Genomic DNA, 22,105 nt, shown 5'->3' with positions numbered 1-22,105 from the left:
AAATCATAAAAATCAGAGCAGAAATCAATGCAATAGAGACTAAGAAACCAATCCAAAGAATCAATGAATCAAAGAGTTGGTTCTTTGAAAGAATGAATAAAATCGATAAGCCCCTAGCCAACCTTATTTAAAAAAGGGAATAAAAAGCTCAAATTCATGAAATAAGAAGTGAAAAAGTTGAAATCACTACAGACCTAATAGAAATACAGAAGATAATCAATATCTATTTCGAAAACCTCTACTCTCAAAAGTTTGATAACACAGAAGAAATAGACAGATGCTTAGAAACATATGAAGTACCAAAGCTAAATCAAGAGGATGTAAACTGTTGAATAACCCAATCTCTGTTAATGAAATTGAAAATATAATCAAGTCCTTACCTACAAAGTAGAGCCCAGGCCCAGAAGGATTCACTGCAGAATTCTAGAAGAAATACAAAGAAGACCTAATGCCGACACTCCTCAACCTATTCAATGAAATTGAAAGGGAATCAATCCTTCCTAAGTTATTCCTGTAAGCAAATATTACTCTAGTACCAAAACCTGAGAAAAACCCAACTAAAAAAAGAGAACTATAGACCGATCTCCCTAATTAACACAGACGCAAAAATCCTCAATAAAATATTGGCAAATAGGATGCAGCAAATCATCCAGAAGATCATACACCATGACCAGGTGGGATTCATCCCAGGAATGCAAGGATGGTTCAAAATACGTAAATCAATAAATGTAATCCACCAGATCAATAAAGCCAAAAGTAAGAATCACATTATCATTTCTATACATGCAGAAAAAGCCTTTGATAAGGTCCAACATTTATTCATGATAAGAACTTTACAGAAAATTGGAATACAAGGTCTTTACCTCAATATAATAAAGGCCATTTATGACAAACCAACAGCCAGCATGATACTAAATGGCCAAAAATTGAAAGCCTTTACTTTAAAATCAGGCACAAGACAAGGATGTCCTTTATCACCACTCCTATTTAATATAGTACTGGAAGTACTAGTCAGAACAATCAGGCAAGAGAGAGACATAAAAGGGGTAAAGATAGGAAAAGAAGAAGTTAAATTATCATTGTTTGCAGATGACATGATACTCTATAGAGAAGACCCTTAATCTCCATTGAAAGACTCTTAGATACAATAAATAATTTAGTAATGTGGCTGGATACAAAATCAATACTCAGAAATCAATATCATTCCTATACATGAACAACAAAATCACAGAGAGGGAAATAAGTGAAAATACACTCTTCACATTAGCAAGCAAAAAAATGAAATATTTAGGAATTACTCTTATGAAAGAAGTGAAAGACCTATATAGTGAAAATTATAATACACTGAAAAAAGAAATTGAAGATGATCTCAGAAAACGGAAAGACATCCCCTGCTCATGGATAGGAAGAACAAACATTGTGAAAATGGCCATTCTCCCAAAACTGTTATACAGATTCAATGCAATCCCAATAAAAATACCATCAACATATCTTATATACCTCGAGAAATCACTCCTAAATTTCATCTGGAACCAGAAGAGACCTAGAGTAGGAAAAGCAATTCTAAGCAGTAAAGGCAAGGCAGGAGGCATCACAATCCGTGACTTGAAGTTATACTACAAAGCAACAGTAGTAAAATCAACATGGTATTGAAATCAAAACAGAGCCGAAGATCAATGGAATAGATTAGAAGATACAATCACAACTACAAACACACTCAACCACCTTATCTTTCATAAAGGAGCCAAGCACGTTCACTGGAAGTACGACAATCTCTTTAATAAATGGTGCTGGAAAAACTGGCTCTACATTTGCCAAAAACTAAAGCTAGACCCGTGTCTATCACCATATACTAAATTAAAATCTAAATGGGTCAAAGATCTGAATATTAAAACTGAAACACTAAATCTTTTGGAAGAAAAATTGGGTAGAAACCTTGAAGACATAGTAGTAGTTAGAGAATTTATGAACAGGACTCAAACCGCATGGGAAATACTTCCCAGAATCAATATCTGGGACCACTTCTTATTAAAAAGTTTCTGCATGTCAAAAGAAATCTCCAGCATAGTTAAAAGAAAACCCACAAACTGGGAAAAGATTTTAGTGAACTCTCTCTCAGACAAGGGACTCTTATCTAAAATATATCAAGAATTTAAAAAACTCAGACCTCCAAATTTCAAAGATCCAATCCAAATATGGGCATCTGAGATGAATACGCACTTCTCAGATGAAGAAATACAAATGGCAAATAAATACATGAAAAAATGTTCATCATCATTGGTCATTAGAGAAATGCAAATTAAAACCACACTGAGATACCCTCTCACTCCTGAAAGAATGGCCAGGATCAAGGAAACCAACAACAACAAATGCTGGAGAGGCTGTGGGGAAAAAGGAACTCTCCTACACTGTTGGTGGGAGTGTAGACTGGTGCACCCTTTGTGGAGGTCAGTCTGGAGATTTCTCAAAAAGCTGGGATTGGAAGTCCCATTTATTCCAGCTATCCCACTTCTGGGCATATTCCCAGAAGAACTGAAAGCGTCATACCACAGTGATATATGTGCACCTATGTTTATAGCAGCACAATTTGTAATCGCCAGATCTTGGAAACAACCCAAGTGTCCATCAACTGAGGAATGGATAAAAAAAGCTGTGGTATTTCTATACAATGGAGTATTATTCAGCTATAAAGAAGGATCACGTTGAGATATTTATCAATAAATGGGCGCAGCTTGAGACCATACTCATAAGGGAAATAAATCAGTCTTGCATGTGTGAATACCAAATAGTTTCCCTAATATAAGTAATTATTCAAATATATAAAAATATGTGGCAATCATGATTCCCCATTATGTGACCTTGAAGCCTTATAAAGTTTTCACTTACTAATTGAAAAGGCTTTATTCTGGGCTTCTTGATATGGAAATGTTTGAAGCTATAGTATATGAAGTTTTATTCAAATATATCAAGGGAAAAGACAGGCACTATGGTAACTACTATTAATTTGGGTTATTTTGTGGTGAAGCACTAGGTCCTGAAACAGTCATGCTTTGACCTGTATTGTTATATTGTTATGTCCTGTTTTATCTCAATCTCTCCCTTATTCATTAAAACAATTATTTAGTTATTTTTTATGTTTTTTTATTAATTAAGGGGAAAATTTTAAAAATTAGCAGTATATATAATAGTAACTTTTTTGATTTCCTATTAACTTGTTTTGAAGTCCTGTAATACTCCCACTATCTTGTTTTGACTGATTAGACTCTTTTCCATTCTGTATGATAGTATCAAATTTGAGGGTATAGGCAACTACTTTGAAGGCAATAAAATTCACTAAGATGCCCATTCTGGTTTGACTATTGTCTCCTTTGGAAATCCTGTAATGTTTACAATGCTTAAGTTTTATTGGTCTTGTTCTCTACTGTTTTGTTCAACTTTATAATATCTAATGAGATAATTCTTTTTAAGGAAACAAGGGACATTGTTGATAACCATTGTTGATACCCTTTTACTCTGTTTTACAACATGTGCTATGTCTATCCTTGGTTTTGACTGACAGCTTTGTTTTGGAATATTTGACTTTATTTTCTCCCCCAAACAGTAATAAGAACTAAGGAGTAATAAAACCCAAAATGTGTAAATTTTGTTGTAAAAAAGAGAGGGAAAAAAAGTGCTCTAAAGGATACAACAGCAAGTGTATTTAGGGGTGTTAAATAGCTGACCATATTAATGTTTTTGGTTAGATCATTGAACACAACTGTTTGCAGTCTCACTGTTTGAATGTCCACTTTGTATGCTTTGATACTGTGATTTGAGCAACTATCTCTAAGATGATAATGTGTAATCTATTAACTGGTGATTTCTTACTGTTTTATTTTTTGTAGTTCTGTATTACTTGTACCCTTACATCACTTTGTTTTGTTTTGTTTTTATCTTTTTCCTTTTAAATAAAATTTCAAAAAAAAACAATTTTTTTTTCAAAATAGAGGAAGAAATAAAGATATTCCATGAGAAAGAAGAATTAAAATGATACATGAACATCTAATGAGTACTATAGAAAATATTCAAAGATATCCTGGACAGAAATGATGAAGTCAACAGAGGCAAAACACCTAATTGAACTCATGAAGGAAGCCAAACATAAGAAACAAGAAAAAAAGAAAGCAAAAAGAGTCATCAAATGAAAAATGATACAATATTAGGAATAAGTGAATATCTTTTGGTAAATTTCTCAATGTTAATGAACTCAATCCCTTAATTAAAAGACAAGTTGGCAGACTGAGTCAAATAACAGGATTTAATAGTCTGTTGGATTTTAGAAACTCATCTATGTAAATAAAAATATATTCACAGATAAAAATGAAAAGTTGGACAATGATATTTCATGTGCCAGTACTGTGAAAATAAGCAGTAGGGGGCTAGAGATTTAGTTGGGGGCTGGAGATTTAGATCATTGGCATAAGCACCTGCCTTGCAAGCAGGCAGTCGTGAGTTCGATCCCCAGTACCGATAAAAAGGAAAAAGACAATAAGAAAAAAAAAATAAACAGTAATAGCAATTTCAATCACAAAGAAACTTCAGTCTAAAATTGATCAGGAGAAAGAGAAAAGATCACTATATACTAGATGCAGGAACATTTTAACAGATAGTGAAAACAGTGGTAAATATATATACACAAAATGCTGGAGCACCTATATTTAAAAACAAATACTACTGCAATAAAGGACAAATAACAACACAAATATAGTGTATGAATTCAATACACAATTTTAACAAAGAGATTGATCAACTTTTTTATTTAGAGAAAAAATCAAAATGGCAAAGTGGGTAGAAATATTTCAAGATAAAGAGAACTAAGAAATCACTAGTTGATAAATTACATACTGTCATCTTAGAAACAGCTGTTCAAGATACAAAATCAAAGTAATTGAGTGGATAGACAATCAAATAATGACAGAACAAACCATTCTTTTCAGTAAGTCAACAAAACATAACAGTATGCTTACCTACCTTACACACTTAAGCATACATACAATTATATAATTTAGAGTATTTTTATTCCCTTTCATAATTACAATATCTATTATACTTTTGGATCTTATTACTCTTTCAGATTTTATTATTATTTACATTAGAGAGTCAATGTGATATTTACAAGTAAGAGCCTGGTTTATTTCAGTGATTACAATAATCACAATTTGTATCCATTTACCTAGAAAAGCCTAATGACCATCCTTTTTATAGCCAAGTAATACTCCATTGTATGAGTATCATCTTTTTCATCCACTCTGCAGTTGATGTGCATTTTGGTTGTTTCCAAGATCTGGCTGTTAGGAGAGCAGAGAAGATGGCGGATAGATAACAGCAGCTACAGAGGCTCTCTGAGATAGCCATCTTAGATTCCAGGAATGGTACAGTGTGGGGAGTCCTAAGCAGGGAGGGATATATCCTGCCAACACAGGAATGAACTAAGCTGAGAGAAAACAATCAGAAACGCAATCCCAGTGCTACAATTGGAACAGCTAAAGTCTCAGTGCCACTGCTGCAACCTGCACCACTGCTGGAACCTGAGGCTTGAATTCCCTGCTGCTGCTGCATGTGAATCGGCATGGCAGGGATAGAGACACAAACACTCTGAGAGCAGGAATCGGTGAACTGAATTGAGAGCAGAGATGGAGGGGAGCCCTGCATCAACCTGCGATGAGTGACAGGACCCTTCCATAGAGTAGAAGGCTCCAAGAGGGGACATTCTGGGACCAGGCAGACTAGCCAGAACAAAGCACTGCAATGACTTCAGTCACATACTCCACTGTCAAGTGGGACTGATGGGGAGCACTTGACCTGGGTGACGCCACGGACTAAGACACAGTAGGCTAGCCCAAACCTGGTCCCTGCACCTGGCAGTGAACCCTAATGCAGTGAAGCCTTCTGTAGGTTGACTGACCTGGAAGGGCAGGCCCAGCATAGGCTGCCCTGGTCTTTGTCTCCCTAGTACACTGCAGTGGATGGGAACACCTAGTCGACATGATTCAAACAAGCTGTAACAGACAAAGAAAGAAACAGGGCCTCCTATTTACACCTGTATGGAAGGAACAAAAATATGAGAAGAGGGGAAAAGAAGAAAGGGTCCTCGATCCCAAATCCTGAGAACACTGATCCAGGAAAGTTAAATGCAAAGGAGATGAAGACAGAAAACATGCGATATCAGGCATGGCACCAATAGACATAAAGCAATATTTCCGGGATCTTATAGACAAGTTCAAAAGTGAAATATTTAACCAAGCAAAGCAAGATGTAAGTAGAATATTTAAAGAAATGCTAAGCACCTCCCAAGAAAAAACAGATGGTGGAATAGAAGAACAGAAAAAGAGGGGAGATTGTTTGATGGAGAAAACTTATAATACATGAAGCAGATTCAAAGAGATTACCAAGAAACTAAAAACTTTATTGAAAGCTGACATAACAGCTTGAAAGAAACTAAGGATAGATTATCTGAACTGGAGGTCAGATTTGTAACATGGGAGCATGAAAGGAAAAACTTCTTAAAAATAACAAGGAAACAAGCAGTAACAATACAAAGGCTAGAAGATGACAAAAGAATCTATAACTTAAGCATAAAGAATGTGAGAGAAGAAGCAGGGGTAAAAACAAAGGAACTAAAAAGGCTATTCACAGAAATAATGAGGGAAAACTTCCCAAACATAGCAAAAGGGAAAGATGCTCAGATGTATGAGGCATACAGAACTCCAGCCACCTACAGTCAAAACAGAACTATACCCAGACATATAATAATCAAGATTCCAGAAATCTAGTAAAGAACAACAGAATATTAAAAGCTGTCAGAGACAAGAAACAGATCACTTACACCCATTTGAATTACAGCAGACTTCTCTGCACAAACCATTAAATCTCAAAGAGCAGGGGACAAAATAACCAAAGCCTTGAAAGACAATAATCTCTAGCCAAGATTGATATATCCTGCACTACTGTCCCTAGAAATTAATGGAGAAACAAGGTGCTTCCAGGATAAAGAGGAACTGGGGAAATTTGCAACCACCAATCCAACTCTACAGAAAATAGTGCAGGACATTCTAAAGAGAGAGAATAGTACCAGGATACCAGAAACCTTATGGCAGAGAGGCCATAATGAATGAAGCAGAAAGCAAAATGAAAAAGACAAACAGATAACTAATGACAGAAAAAGCAAAACAGAAATGAGGCAAAGAAGGTTGGTAATAATTTCTAATATAGATTGCCTAAATACACTAACTTAAGGGTAAAAAGAGAGAATCACAGGCAGAGTGGATCAAGAGGTAGGGTCCTCTGAGAGACTCTTTAGGGAACCAGAGAGTAATAGGGGTAACTGGGCCAGTATTTATTGATAGGTTGAACAGACAAGCTTTAGTAAATGAAGAAATATAACTAGAAATCCAACCCAGGAGTGAGAAAGTACAGAAATACTTAGGTAAATAGCAGGTTGCCCCCCCCAATATAAAACCATGAGTGATGGGGAGACCGCAAATACACAGTTCATTCTGGGAGAATAATGTGGAGGAATAGTCTTAAAAAAAAAAAAAACAGCGGAAGATATAACTAATAGTGTATCAGGAATTAAAACCCTTATTACTTGCACCACTCTGCTTGGTTGGAACTTGTTGCATCCCAGTTTTTATACAAGCACTGGATCTGAGGGTACAGACAGCTGACCCGAAGATATCAGGACATAGCACAGTGATCATCTTTATTTCCTATTAACTCAATCAGGATCACTTTGTGACTTATACTGTTGTATCATGACTGATTGTAGTTAAATCTGACTCATTTCAATACTGCCTATTATTGACAGATTTTAATCAAAACTATTAAATTGCTGGTATCAAGTTGAAGAGTATAGAAAAGTATACTGAAAATGACAATGATTCACTATGATATCATTCTAATTTGATTACTACCTGTTTTTGTAGCTCTACACTATCTACAAAGCTGTATTTCTCTTAATTCTGTTACGTACTGATACGTTCAATTATTTTTATCTGATGATATAGCCAATTTGATTGAGGATAATAAGAAACAACATAGTAACCATGGTAGAACTCCTTATACAGCAGTTTTATATGGCTTTTTAGTTTTATGTGTCTATAGGAATATGTTTAGTTTTGTCCTGCCTTGATCTGTTTCTCCATGTAATATAGAAAGGATAGAAATACATGTTAAGACTCATGCTTGCATAAAACATATAAATAGTTTTTGAGAAGTAATCTTATGACACATGATGAAATGAACAAATAATTTGAAGGAAAGAAAGGGGCACTGCAGTACCCAATGCTGATTCCAGAGTGTTATGATGTTAAATCCAGCAATATTATTAATCTTTGTTCAAAATGTTTTTAATCTAATACGTTTTGTTAGCTCTCAACATAAATGAAGATACGGATAAATGCATACATGTCTAAGTGTATAGGATTGATACTCATATTACTTAGTTTTTGTTGGATAGTTGAATAGAATGGTTTGCAGTCTCCCTGCTTGAATTCCCATTTATACGTTCCACTTTTGTATCTGGGACAATGATTTTTGGGGGTACAATATATATACATCAACTAGTGATTTATTACTATTTATTTCCTTGCTTTGAAAGTATGTACTATTTCTGCACATTTTCTATTCTGTTTTGTCTTTCTCTAAATAAAAAAAGATCTGGATGTTTACAAATTGTGCTGTTATAAACATGGGTGCACATATATCGCTGTGGCATGATCTTTTTAATTTTTCTGGAAAAATACCCAGTAAATGAAGAGCTGTATTGAATAGAGTTTCTAGTTTTTTGAGGAATATCAATATTGATTTCCATACTGGCTGCACAAGTCTACACTCCCCCCAACAGTAGAGAAGTGTTACTTTTTGCAACAGTCTCTCCAACATTTGTCTTCAGTTGATTTCTTGACCGCAGCCATTCTTTCCAGAGTGAGATGAAATATCAATGTTGTTTTAAATTATATTTCTTTAATGATCAGTGATGGTGAACATTTCTTCTTGCATTTATTTGCCCTTTGTGTATCTTCATCTGAGAAATCTGTGTTCATCTCAGATGCCCATTTTTGTAGAGTGTCTTTGAATTTAGGGTGCTTAATGTTTTTCAATTCCTTATATGTTTTGGATAGAAGTCCTTTGTCTGAAGGTTTGTTGGCTAAAATTCTTTCCCATTCATGAGCTTTCTTTTTAATTTTTTGGTGATTTCTTTTGAAGTACAAAAACTCTTGTTGATTCTTTGTAGTATTTCTCATGTGATTTGCGCATTGTTCATGAATTCTCTACCTACACTTATGTCTCAAAGACTTCTACCTACCTTTTCATCCAGGAGATTTAGTGTTTTTGTATCAATATTTAGAACTTTGATCCATTTTGATTTTAGTTAGTACATGGTGAAGGGCATGGGTCTACTTTCAGCCTTCAGCGTTTGGAAAGCCAAATTTTCCAACACCATTTATTAAAGAGGCTATCCTTTTTCCAGTGAACATGTTTAGCCCCTTTGTCAAATGTAAGATGTTTGTAGTTGTGTTTGAATCTTCTAACCTGTTCCATTGATCCTCAGGTCTATTTCTTTTCCAGTACAATGCCAATTTTATTACTGTGGCTTTGTAGGGTACTGTCAAGTCAGGAAATGAGATTCCTCCTGCCTTGCCTTTGTCGCACAGAATTGCCTTTGCTGTTCTAGGATTGTTCTGCTTCCAGCTGAGTTTTAGGAGTGTTTTCTCTAGATCGGTAAGGTATGTAAATGGTACTTTGATTGAGATTGAATTAAATCAGTATAACAATTTTGAGAGTATGACCATTTTCAGAATGTTGGTACTTCCTAACCAAAAGCAAGGAATATCCCTTCATTTTCTAGTATATTTTTTAATTTCATCTTTTAACTATTATAACTTTCAGCATGTAAATCTTTTACATTCTTGGTTAGGTTGATTCCTAAGAATTTCATTTTTTATAGCTAGTGTGAAAAGCAATAATTCCATAATTTCTCTCTCAGTGAGTTGTTTGTGTACAGGAATGCTATTAATTTTTTAGTGCTGACTTTGTATCCAGCTACACTGCTGAATTTACTACCTCTGGTAGTCTTTTAATGGAGTTTTTTGGTTCTTCTTATCATGTCATCTGCAAATAGTGCTAATTTAGCTTGCTCCTTTCCTATCTTTATTACTTTTATTTCTCTCTCTTGTCTGATTATTCTGGCTAATATTTACAGAAATGTATTGAATAGCAATAGTTTTAATGGAAATCCTTGTCTTGTTCCTATTTTCAGAGTGAAAGCCTTCAGTTTTTGTTCATTTAGTACAATGTTGTCTGTTGGTTTTTCATATATTGCCTTATCATTAGGATACTTACCATCTATTCTGAGTTTTTGTAGGTTGTTAATCCTGAGCAAGTTTTGGACTTTATCAATAGCTTTTTCTGCATCTATTGAGATGACTATGTGATTTTTATTTTTTGCTTCCAGGAATGAGTTAGGGATGATTGCTTACCTTTTATTTCACTAAAGACTTTAAGGAGTATTGGCATCAAATATTCTCTAAATTTTTGGTAGAATTCAGCCTTGAGTCAATCAGGACCTGGACTTCTCTTTGTTGGTAAGTTTTAATCATGTTTTCAATTTCAATAGCTGATATTGGGTTATTTAAAACTGTTATGTCTTCTTATTGAGCTTTGATAGGTCATATGTTTCTAGAAATCTGTCCATTTCCTCTGTTTTCCACCCTATTTTAGTAGAGATTGTCAAAGTAGGTATTTATGATCTTTTGAATTCTGATGTAATCTGTGGCAATTTCTCTCTTTTCAGTCCTTGTTGAATGAATTTGAGTTTTTTCTTCTTTTCTTGATAATTTTGGCTAGAGATTTATCAATTTTATTTTCTTAAAAAAACAGCTCTTTGATTCATTAATTTTTTTGTTATTTTTGACACCAATTGTAATAATTTCTGCTCTTATCTTTATAATTTCCTCACTTTGATGGGCTTTGCTTTGACTTTCACTTCTTTTTCTAGAAGCTTGAGGTGTAACATCAGGTTGTTTATTTTTTCTCATTCTATTTTCTTGATATGACAACTTATTGCTATATATTTCCCTTTAGGACTACTTTCACTGCATCCCACCAGTTTCGTTACGTTGTATCTGCATATTCATTGAATTGTAGGTATTGGTTAACTTCTTCTTTAACTTCACCTGTCACCCACTGATTGATCAGAAGGTTTTTATCTAATTTCAATGTATTTATGTGGGTTTTGTAATTCTTTTGCCATTAATTTACAGTTTCATTTCACTATGATTAGATAACATGAATGGGGTAATTTCAATCCCTTTTCATTTATTTAAGAAAGTTTTTATATGCTAACATGTGGTCTATTTTGGAGAAAGTCATTTGCACAGTCTAGAAGAATGTGTATTTTGATGCAGTTTGGTGGAATGTGTCTGTAAACATCTACCAAACCCATTTGCTCACAGATTTGATTCAGTTCTGCTATAGGTTTGCTGACTTTTTGTCTAGTTGATCTATCTGTTTTGACAATGGGGTATTAAAGTCTCCTACTACAATTGTGTTCTAGTGTATTTGGTTTTTCATGCCCATTAGTGTCTGTGTTATATAATTGGGTGCTTCTCCTATTGGTGCATGTATATTTATAATTGTTAGTTCTGCCTCTTGAATTTTTCCACTAACAAGTATATTGTGACCTTCTTTAATTCTTTTAATCATTTTAGGTTTGAAGTTTTAGGTTTAGGTTTGTCTGCAAACAGAATATCTACTCCTGCTCTTTTCTTGGTTCCTATAATATGGAATATTGTTTTTCATCCTTTGAATTTTAGTCTATGAGTTTCCTTTTGAGTCATATGTGCTTTTTGTAAACAGCATGTTGTGAGTTCCTGTTTTCTTTCTTTCTTTCTTTCTTTCTTTCTTTCTTTCTTTCTTTCTTTCTTTCTTTCTGTACCAGGGATTGAACTCATGACATTGTGCTTGCCAGGTAGGCACTTATGCCACTGAGCTAAATCCCCAGCCCCTAGAGATTCTGTTTATTAATCCATTCTGTCAATCTATTTACTTTGGTAGGTGAATTCAGGCCATTTACATTCATGGATATAACTCAGATTTGTCATATTATGCTGCTGTTTTTCTACAGTTTCCTCTTGTTTAATTGCTTAACCTGCTTGGTGGTTTCTTTCTGTTGTTCCAGAAATTGTGGTGATTTTTATGTCTATCTAGTATGTCTTTCAGAACTCTTTATATGGTTGGTTTTGTAGCACGAGTTTATTTACTGTTCTTTGTCATGGAAGTATCTTATTGCTCCATTAAATTTGAAAGAAAGTTTATCTGGGTACCTCAATTTGGATTGAAAGTTGTTTTCTTTCCAGGAATGAAATACTTCACTCCAAGTTCATCTTAACTTGAGGGTTTGTGCTGAAAAGTCTGCCATGATTCTAATTACTTTCCTTTATAAGTGAGTTGTATCTTTTCTCTAACAGCTTTTAGTATTCTATTTTTATGCTTTATGCATGGGGTCTTAGTTATGATATGTCTGGGTGTGAATTTATGTTGGTTGTGACTGCTTGGAATTTTATATGTCTTATTTATTTGCATATCAGATTTTTCTCCTTTTTGGGAAATTTCTGCTATTGCTTCTTTGCATAGGTTATTGATGTCATACATGTTTACTCCCGCATTTTCATTGATACCTGTTAATTTTATATTATTTCTCTTTGCATCACCTTGAAGCTGCTGAATTGTCATTTCATGCTGCTTTGTTATTTTTAAAAATTCTATCCTTTTGTAATGGCTAACTGTGATCCTGTCCTAAAAGAGAAATTCTAAGCCTCGATTTCATTTAAATGGTTTGCCAGCCTTCAATAGAATTTTTATTTCTTGGTTATCTCTAAGTTTGTTTCATGCATTCTGATTGTTTTCTATATTTTTCATTCAAGGCTGAAATCAGTTCCCCATCCTCCTCTATGTTTTTATCTATTTCTTCTCTAGCTATGCAGAGTAACTTCTTTACTAAAGTGTCCGGCGCTGCGTCTGTCCCGCAGAATGAGGCACACGAACACTTTGTCTCTGCAGGCTCCTTTATTGAATGGGCTACAACCTCAATACACGTCCGTCCTTGACGGCTTCCTACGTGTTGTGCGTCGGGCACTTCCTATACTTGGGCTTATATAGCTAATGTTATCCAATCATGGGATTACACGTGGGGACAGGCGATTGGGCGGCAACAAGGAAGCAATCAATCATTACCATATATGGCGGGGACAGTAAGCCGAGCAAGAACCAGGAAGCAGGATGTGTGCGCCATCTTGGGCACACGATGGGCGGGGGAGCAGCGAGGCGGTAGGCGGACGCCATCTTGTGGCTATATTCTCATGGGTAATACGGCAGGCTCCCAATACTAAAGTTGTCATTTTTGTCTTTACCTGAGAACTTATTTCTAATTTGATTTCCTCTATAGCTTCAAAGATTTGATTCTTTATTTCACTTTTAACTTTTCAGAGATTTCAGATGTATGACTTTTTAAAATCCTTGATTTTAGTATCTCCTGTACTTGCTCCTGATGAACTAGATATTTGCAATTTCATTTTACTTTCTCATTTAGTTATTTTCAACTTTTGGGCTAATATTTGGTCTTTCAAATAGTTTTTCACTAGTCTCAAATGTCAGTAGTGTGTATCTCAGCATCCCACTGTGTGGTTGATGTTTGTCTCATTGTTGAGAACTTCAATAAAGAGGAGGACCAGTCTCCTGAGTTCCTCATGCAAGGCCTTTTGGGTGAGTCCTATATTTTTCCTAGGCTGACTAGCTCAGGAGTGTTGATGCAAGTCATCCCTTATTTCCCAGTCTTCCTATGTCTTCAGTTTGTTCCAGGTCACCAGATCTCCCTATGTGTTTGTCTCAAATGTGACTTTACTGTGTTACTGGGTGTCTCATAAGTTCTTTTAGTTTTCTACAGGTTGAGAGAGGCCTTATTGTCACATCCTTCAAATCATCTGATGTTCTTTGTATGGAGGTAGTATTCACCCACACTCTTTCCAAGCTTTCCAATGTTCTACAGCTGAAGGGAACCTCACCACTTTTCCTGTCTACCCTGAAGACCTATATTTTATAGGGGCAAACTTACCACACTGGTGGAAGCCTGCTAAGGCCCTCTGTCTGAACAAGGCACAACTGAGTCTCCCATCAACCCACCACAGCCAATCTACTGCAGTCCATGGTTCTGGGAAGAGGAGTGGCATCTGAAGATTAACATCAATTCTAGTTCTAGGAACTGGCATGTCCCTGAGGGTAGTACTGTTCCAGTGAGTGGTGCAGGCATAGAAGCAGCCTGCTCTCTGTGCTGGAGGTCTGGGGTCTGAGGGTGGAGTAGTACAGGGTTTGGGCACAGGCTCGGGTTCAGAAACAGCCTGCCCTCTGCACTGAAATTCTAGGATCTGAGAGCAGGATGTTGCCAGTAGGTAGGCATGGGCATCGAAGCAGCCTGCCTCTGTGCTGGAGGTCTGGGTGAGATTAATCAACTTAACAAAAAATCAGTAAACAAAAATCAAAACATAACTGTACCTTTAAGCAAACTAATTTAACAAATAATGGGTATTAAACCTTATTAAAACAGAATGTATAGTCTTTTCAGCAGCATAAAATGTTTTCTCTAAAATAGATCACATATTAGGTCAGAAATTCTGCGTAAATAAATACAAATTCAGGAAATCAATCATGCTTAATATCGTTGTGCATTGAGACTAAAAACCAATCCCAAAAGAAGCCACACAAAATTTGTTAATATGTGCAAACTTAATAACACATGCTTAAAGATTGAGTGGATCACAAAGGAAATCAAGGTGAAAATTAAACAATTCCTGGAATGAAATGAAAATAAAAGTACAATACACCAGAATCTAGGAGATATAGTGATAACAATCCTTATAAGATAGCTTATTTCAGTCAATGATCGCATTAGAAAAATCAAGTTCAAATAGAAAACCTAACAATGACCATTAGAAAACAAGAAAAATTCAAGCACAAATGGAATCTACTAAGAGAAAGGCTAAAATCAGATCACAAATTAATGAAATGGATATTAAAATAATACAAACTATCAGTGAATTGATGAACTGTTTCTTTGAAATAAATGCATAAATACAATAAATTATATAAATGCAAGTATAAAAATCCTTAGCCAAACTAACTGAAAGAAAGGGAGAACAAATTCACGATTGTAGTTAGAAATGAAAAACACAAAATCACAATGGATACTATCAAAATCTAGAAAATAGTAACTATTATTAAAACTTGTATTCCAAAAATCTAAAAAATATTGAAGAAATTAACAGATTCCTTCGCACAAGAATAAACTAAACTAATTGAAGAAGACATAAGAATTGTGAGAAATTCAAAGAAGAGAAATTGACATTAATAACAATAACAAAAACAAAAACACATAGCTTATCAAGAAATGCTCAGGATCCCATGAATTTACTGCTTAATTCTCCAAAATATTTCCAGAACATTGTGGCATCAATATTTCTTAAGCTATTCATTAAAATTAAAAAGAATGGAGTGATTCCCAACTTATTTCTGGAAATCAGCATCATTTTGAACCTTAAAGTAGAAAATGACTCAACTGAAAAAGAAAATTACAGGCCAAATTTCTTAATGGATATAGATGCAAAATTCCTCAACAAGATATAGAGAAATAGAATACAACAAATCATAAAAAGGATCATACATCTTGCACAAACAGATTTCTTTCTAGGGTTGCAATTAAGATTCAACATACATGAATCAATAAATACAACATATCACATAAAGAAGGAAAAAGCCCGCATGATTATACCAATAGATGAAGAGAAAGGTTTCAACCGAATTCAGCACCTATTTATAATAAAAAAAACCCTGAATAAACTAGGTTTAGAAGGACCTTATCTGACTCTAATCAAAGCTCTATGAAAAATCAATGGCAGGGGCTGGGGATTTAGCTCAGCGGCATAAGCGCCTGCCTTGCAAGCAGGCGGTCGTGAGTTCGATCCCCGGTACCGATAAAAAGAAAAAAAAAAAATCAGTGGCAGATCTTATATTAAATGAGAAAATAATGAAAAGTTTTCTGTTAAATCACGTACAAAAGAAGCATGTCCATGGTTACTACTTCTGTTCAACATAGCACTTGAAATATTAGCCAAAGAAATCAGGCAAGAGAGAAAAGTAAAATAAATTCATATTAGAAATTAAGTAAAATTTCATTTTTGCAGATAATCTTATCCTCTATTCCATCAAGAGACACTTAAGAATTAATAACCAATTTCAGCAATGTAGCAGGATACAAAATCAACCCTCAAAAATCAATAGTCTTTCTGTACACCAATAATGAACTCGCTGAGAAAAAAAATTAGAGTAAACGAAATCATTCACAGTATATTCAAAGAAAATGACATAGTTAAGAATTAACCTAAGGAAGTTAATGAACTCTACAAGGAAAACTACAGTATTTTTAAAATGGATATTGAAGACATCAGAAAATGGAAAGATGTCTTTGGTTCCTAAATATGCAGAATCATTATTGTCTAAATGGCCATACTTCCAAAACTGTTACATAGATTTAATGCAATATCAATCAAAATATCTACATTATTTCTCACTGAACTAGAGAGAAGAATGATAAACTTAATATTGAAACAAAAGAGACTCACAGCACAATGGCAAGCTAGTAACGCTGAGAGCAAAGCAGAATGCATCATGATACCTAGTTTCAAGTTATTCTACAAAGCTACAGTGATAACAGTGACTTAATACTGGCACACGATCAGACCTATGGATTAGTGTAACAGAAGAGTGGATGCAGAAATAATCTCAGGCACATTCAGTTATTTGGCTTTTGTTATGATTTGTGTCCAGAACCACTCCCCCTGCAAAACAAAAGCTCATTCAGTCATAAACCTTTTTTCTGAGATGGGTGTATATAGAGCATGTGATGCTAGGATTGAAGTGTGTGATTAATAAATTTGTCCATTGATTGGTCTGGCACTGTTTGGGTTAATATTAATGGTATAAATGGTACAACCGCCTCAGTGTAGGTAGCCTGCATACAATAATGGGGACAGAAAAAGGCTTGCCTCTCTGCCCTTCCTCCTTTCTTTCTTTTTTTTTTTTAATTTTATTTAAGGAGAAAAGAAGAAAAAAAAACAGTGAAAGGGTACAAGTTATACAGATTTACAGAGGAAAAAAAATGAACAGTAGGAAATCACTAGTTAATGAATTACATATTGCCATCTTAGAATTAATTGTTCAAGTCACAAAATTAAAGCTTGTAGAGTGGACATTCCAACAATGATACTGCAAACAGTTCTGTTCAATGATCCAATAAAACTCTGTGATATCATTTTCTATATTATACACTTAAATATACATGCAGTTATATAGTTTAGAGCACTTTCTTTTCCTCTCTTTTGTACAATGACTATTACACATTTTGGGTTTCATTGCTCCCACGGTTCTTATTGCTTTTTTGGAAGAGAGTAAAACCAAATGTGACATAACAGAACAGAATCGGTCAAGTCAAAAGGGTGGACATAATAGATAATGTAAAAACATAATACAAGGTGATCAACAATGGTTACCATAATGCCTCCCGCTATCTCTAATAGAATTGCCTATATCATTAGTTATAATACAATTGAACAAAACAGTGAAGAACAAAACTGACAAAACCAAAACATTGGAGACATTGTAGGTCTTCAAAAGTAGATAAAAGTCAACGAGAATGGGCGTTATAATGAATCTCATTATCTTCACAGCTGATGCCTAAACTTTCGAACCTGATACTATCCAGCAAAACAGAATAGGGGAACATCAGACAAAAACAAGATGGTGAGAGTAATACAGGGCTTCAAATCGAGATAATAGAAAGTCAAAGTGGGTTACTATAATATATCCTGCTATTTTTTCCCTTTAATTAAATGGATAAAAAAATTTAAAAAGTAAATAATGGAGTGGAGATTGAGATAAAAGAGGGCATAACAGCGAAACAGCGCAGATCAAAACATAACCATTTAAGCAGAATAGTGTTTCACCACTAGATAATTCCGACCTAAAAGTAGTTACCATGTTGACTCTTTCCTTGAAGTCCTTGAGTACAACTTCGTATACTGTAGCATTAAGTATATCAAAACAATGTAAAACCATTTAAGAGAATGACAGCATTACAGAGTATTTAGAATCGACTAACAGAAAATGAACAATGGTTTCTGTATAATCTCCTTGTCTTTAAAAGGTTTTTGCTTATACTATTGTACATAATAAAATCCAAAAAGATACAACCTATTTAGACCATTGGAGACAGAAGAACAAAAGCTAGATGAGACATCAAAACAAGATGATACTAAATCAGTATTACCTATTAAGATGTCATTTTCTCCGAAATAGCTGTTCCTATCATCCAATCTTCTCTGTCTCATTTCTATTGAGCTCTTTTTCTGTCAGTAGCTGTCAGTTTGTCTTCTTCATTTTGTTCTCTGCTCCATTCGTTGTGGTCTCCCCACCACTATTTCTGGGTTCTTTGTATTTTTCTTTTTTTAGAATATCCTGCAATACGTTCTGTAGAGTTGAAGTGGTGGTTGCAAATTCCCCCAGTTCCTCTTTATCCTGGAAGCACCTTGTTTTTCCATCAATTTCCAGGGGCAGTTGTGCAGGATATCTCAATCTTGGCTGGAGATTATTATCTTTCAAAGCTTGAATTATTTCCCCCCACGCTCTTCATGATTTGATGGTTTGTGCAGAGAAATCTGCTGTAATTCTGATGGGTGTTCCCTTGTAAGTGGTCTGTTTCTTGTCTCTGGCAGCTTTTAATATTCTGTTCTTGTATTGAATTTCTGGAATTTTTATTATTATATGCCTGGGTGTTGCTCTGTTTGGGTTGTAGGTAGCTGGAATCCTATATGCCTCATACATCTGAGTATCTTTACCTTTTGCTAAATTAGGAAAATTCTCCTGGATTATTTCTGTGAGTAGCTTTTGTAGTTCACTTGTTTGTGTCCCTACTTTTTCTTTTATGTTCTTAATCCTTAAGTTATGGCTCCTCTTATCATCTTCTTGTCTTTGTATTATTGCTGTTTGTTTCTTTGTTATTTTTAAGAAGTTTTTCATTTCATTCTCCCATATTACAAGTCTGCCCTCCAGATCAGATAGTCTGTCCTTAGTTTCTTTCAAGCTGTTATGCCAGTCTTGGATAGACTTCTTAGTTTCTTGATAGTCCCTTTGAACCTGCTTCACGTACTCTACGCTTTCTCTGTTTTCTCCATCAAACGTTTCTCCCCTCTTTTTCTGTTCTTCCATTCCACCATCTGTTTTTTCCTGGGTGGTGCTTAGAATTTCTCTAACTATTCTGCATACTTCTAGCTTCAGGTTGTTGATAACTTCATTCCTGAATTGGTCTATGAGGCTCTCTATATGGCGCTTAATGTCTATTGGTGCGGTGTCCGCTATTGCCTGTTTCTCAGAATTGAGGGCCGAGGAGCCTTTCTTGTTGCTGCCTCTTCCCATATTCTCTGTTTCTTATATATGCAAGCTTATATGAGAGGCCCAGCTTCTCTCCCTGTCAGCCACAGCCTGATCGAATTGTGCCGGTTATGTGTTCCCGCTCACCCCTGCACACCAGGCAGCCTACGTGGGGCCCCCCCCTCCCGGCCACTGTCAGGCTCTGGGATCTGGGTTGGGCTAGCCTACCAGGTCCGCCAGCAGCATCATGCAGGCCAGGCACTTTTCACCAATCCCGCCTGAGAGGGGGATGTGTGGCTGGAGTCACCACCGCGCCCTGCTCCCGCAGGACTGCTCGGGCCCAGAAAGTCCGCTGGAGTCAAACTGTGGTGGAGTGTCAGTTTCTCTCACTCACCTCACCACTAGTCAGTGCACACCTCCCTGCCCGTCCTGTTTTCGACTCCGTTGGCAGACTGCCATTCTCAGAGCTTCCGCGCGTCTCTCTCCTTGCCGAGCTGATGTAGAGGCAGCCAGCCACCACGGCGGGAAACCCAAATCGCAGCTTCCAATGGCGCGGGGTTCAGCCTCCACACCGAGGCTTTTCTGTTCCTGTTTTAGCACCAGGACTGCATTCCAAGTTGGTTTCTCTCAGCCCAGTTCGTTCCTGAGTCAGCAGAGCATATCTCCACCTGCTTATTCTCTTTAGTCCGCACCATTCCTGGCTTCTGAGCCTAGTTTTTCAGAGAGCCTCCGGTAGTTGCTGTTATCTGTCCGCCATGTTCTCCCGGAAGTCTTCCCTTCCTCCTTTCTTACTTTTGCAACCTTCTACCTGCGTCAAATGCTGTCCATCTGCCAAATCGCCTTGCCTTGGAGCCTATGACTTGTAGACTGAAAGCTATACAAAATTTGAGCTTAATAAACCTTTCCTCCCTTAAGTTGGGAATGTTGTTATTTTATCTCAACAATGAGAGAGAAGTAACTAACATAGACTTAGAAAAAGGGGCCAAAAACAAATATTGGAGGAAATACCTTCTTTGCAAGTAGTGCTAGGAAAAGTGACTATCCATATGCATACTGAAGCTGGCACCACATATAACGCCCTGTACTAAACTAAAAATCAAAATGAATCAAATTTTCAGTATTAAAACATAAACACTTTACCTACTGCAAAATAATACAAGAAAATACACTTTTGGTGTCAGAAGTGCAGTCAAGGTTTTTCTGAACAGAACTCCAATTGCATAAGTAATAACAGCAAGATATTACAAACAGTATTATATAAAATTAAAAAGCTTCTTATCAGAAAATGAGACAATCAGCAGAGTGAAGAGACAGCCTACAAAATGGGAAAAAGTGGCCATCTATTCTTCAGAGGATTAATATATAGTCTACATAAAAAGTTAAAATAATTATACCAATTAAGTAAAAGACCCAGTCCAGAAATACAAAAAGGAAATGCACAGACACTTCAAAAAAAGAAGTATGACACAAACATGAAAAAATGTCCAACATCTTTCACTATTAGAAACATTCAATTTAAAACAATAACTAAGATTTCATCTTATATCAGAAAACGTGGCAGACATCAACAAATCAAATAACAACAAATGCTGACATGGCTATAGTGAAAAGAAAATACTCCTGTTGGTAGTTGTGTGTAAAGTAATATAAACATTATGGAAATAGGTATAGAGGTTTTCTAAAAAACTAAAAATAGACAATATATTTCACCCAGCTATGTACATTCTAAGAATCTTCCTCAAAGGGCTAAATACATGATATTATAGTGATATACTCATACCAGTGTTCATAGCAACACGATTTATAGTAGCCAAATCCTAGAAGTAGCCTTTTTGTCCATCTACAGACCAATGCATAAAGAAAAAATTTATCTATGCTTAATGGAGTATTGCTCAGCAGTAAATCAGGGTAAATTTGAGACATTTGTAAGAAAATGGATTCATCTGGAAAATAAAACATGTGAAATAAATCAGACACATGAACTTAAATACTATAGATTTTTTTCTCATTTTAGTAATATAAAGTACAAATGACAACACAAAAGTCTGATGAAAAGAATCAGGGAGATATATATGTTTTTGTAAATGGGAATAGGGCCAAGAACTTGAAGGGGAAGGGAGAAGTGGAGAAGAGCGAGATATAAAAATATTGAAGACATGTCATGTATGTGAACCAAATACACACGATGAAAGTAAACATTATATGTCACACGCATGCAGTTAAATTAATAATAATAATGAAGAATAAAATAATGAAAATGGGCACATAGGGTCTAGAGATGAAAGGATGGAAGTAGATGAGGAGGAGAACAGACACAAAAAGAGTACAGATATGTTAAGCATGAGTATTTATTCCCTAATATGAATGAATGTAAACTTCATGTACTAAAAGTATTTATCAAGTATTAAATATATAAATTATATGTAGCACAAACATAAATAAGTATTAAATTTTGCTTTAAATTTGTAAATTTAATATGTAAGTTCTAAAGTGAATTTTAAAATTTTCAATAATTTACTTTTCATAGCTAAAAAATTCATTTTACTTTATTGTAGCAAAAAAACCTAATATAAGATATTTTTCACTTGAA

The sequence above is a fragment of the Cavia porcellus genome, unplaced genomic scaffold (assembly GCF_034190915.1).
Source record: "Cavia porcellus strain 051 isolate PalLab524CR breed Dunkin Hartley unplaced genomic scaffold, mCavPor4.1 scaffold_3, whole genome shotgun sequence".
Classification (NCBI taxonomy): domain Eukaryota; kingdom Metazoa; phylum Chordata; class Mammalia; order Rodentia; family Caviidae; genus Cavia; species Cavia porcellus.
The sequence above is the reverse complement of the archived record's forward strand: the minus strand, read 5'-3'. Positions refer to the sequence as shown.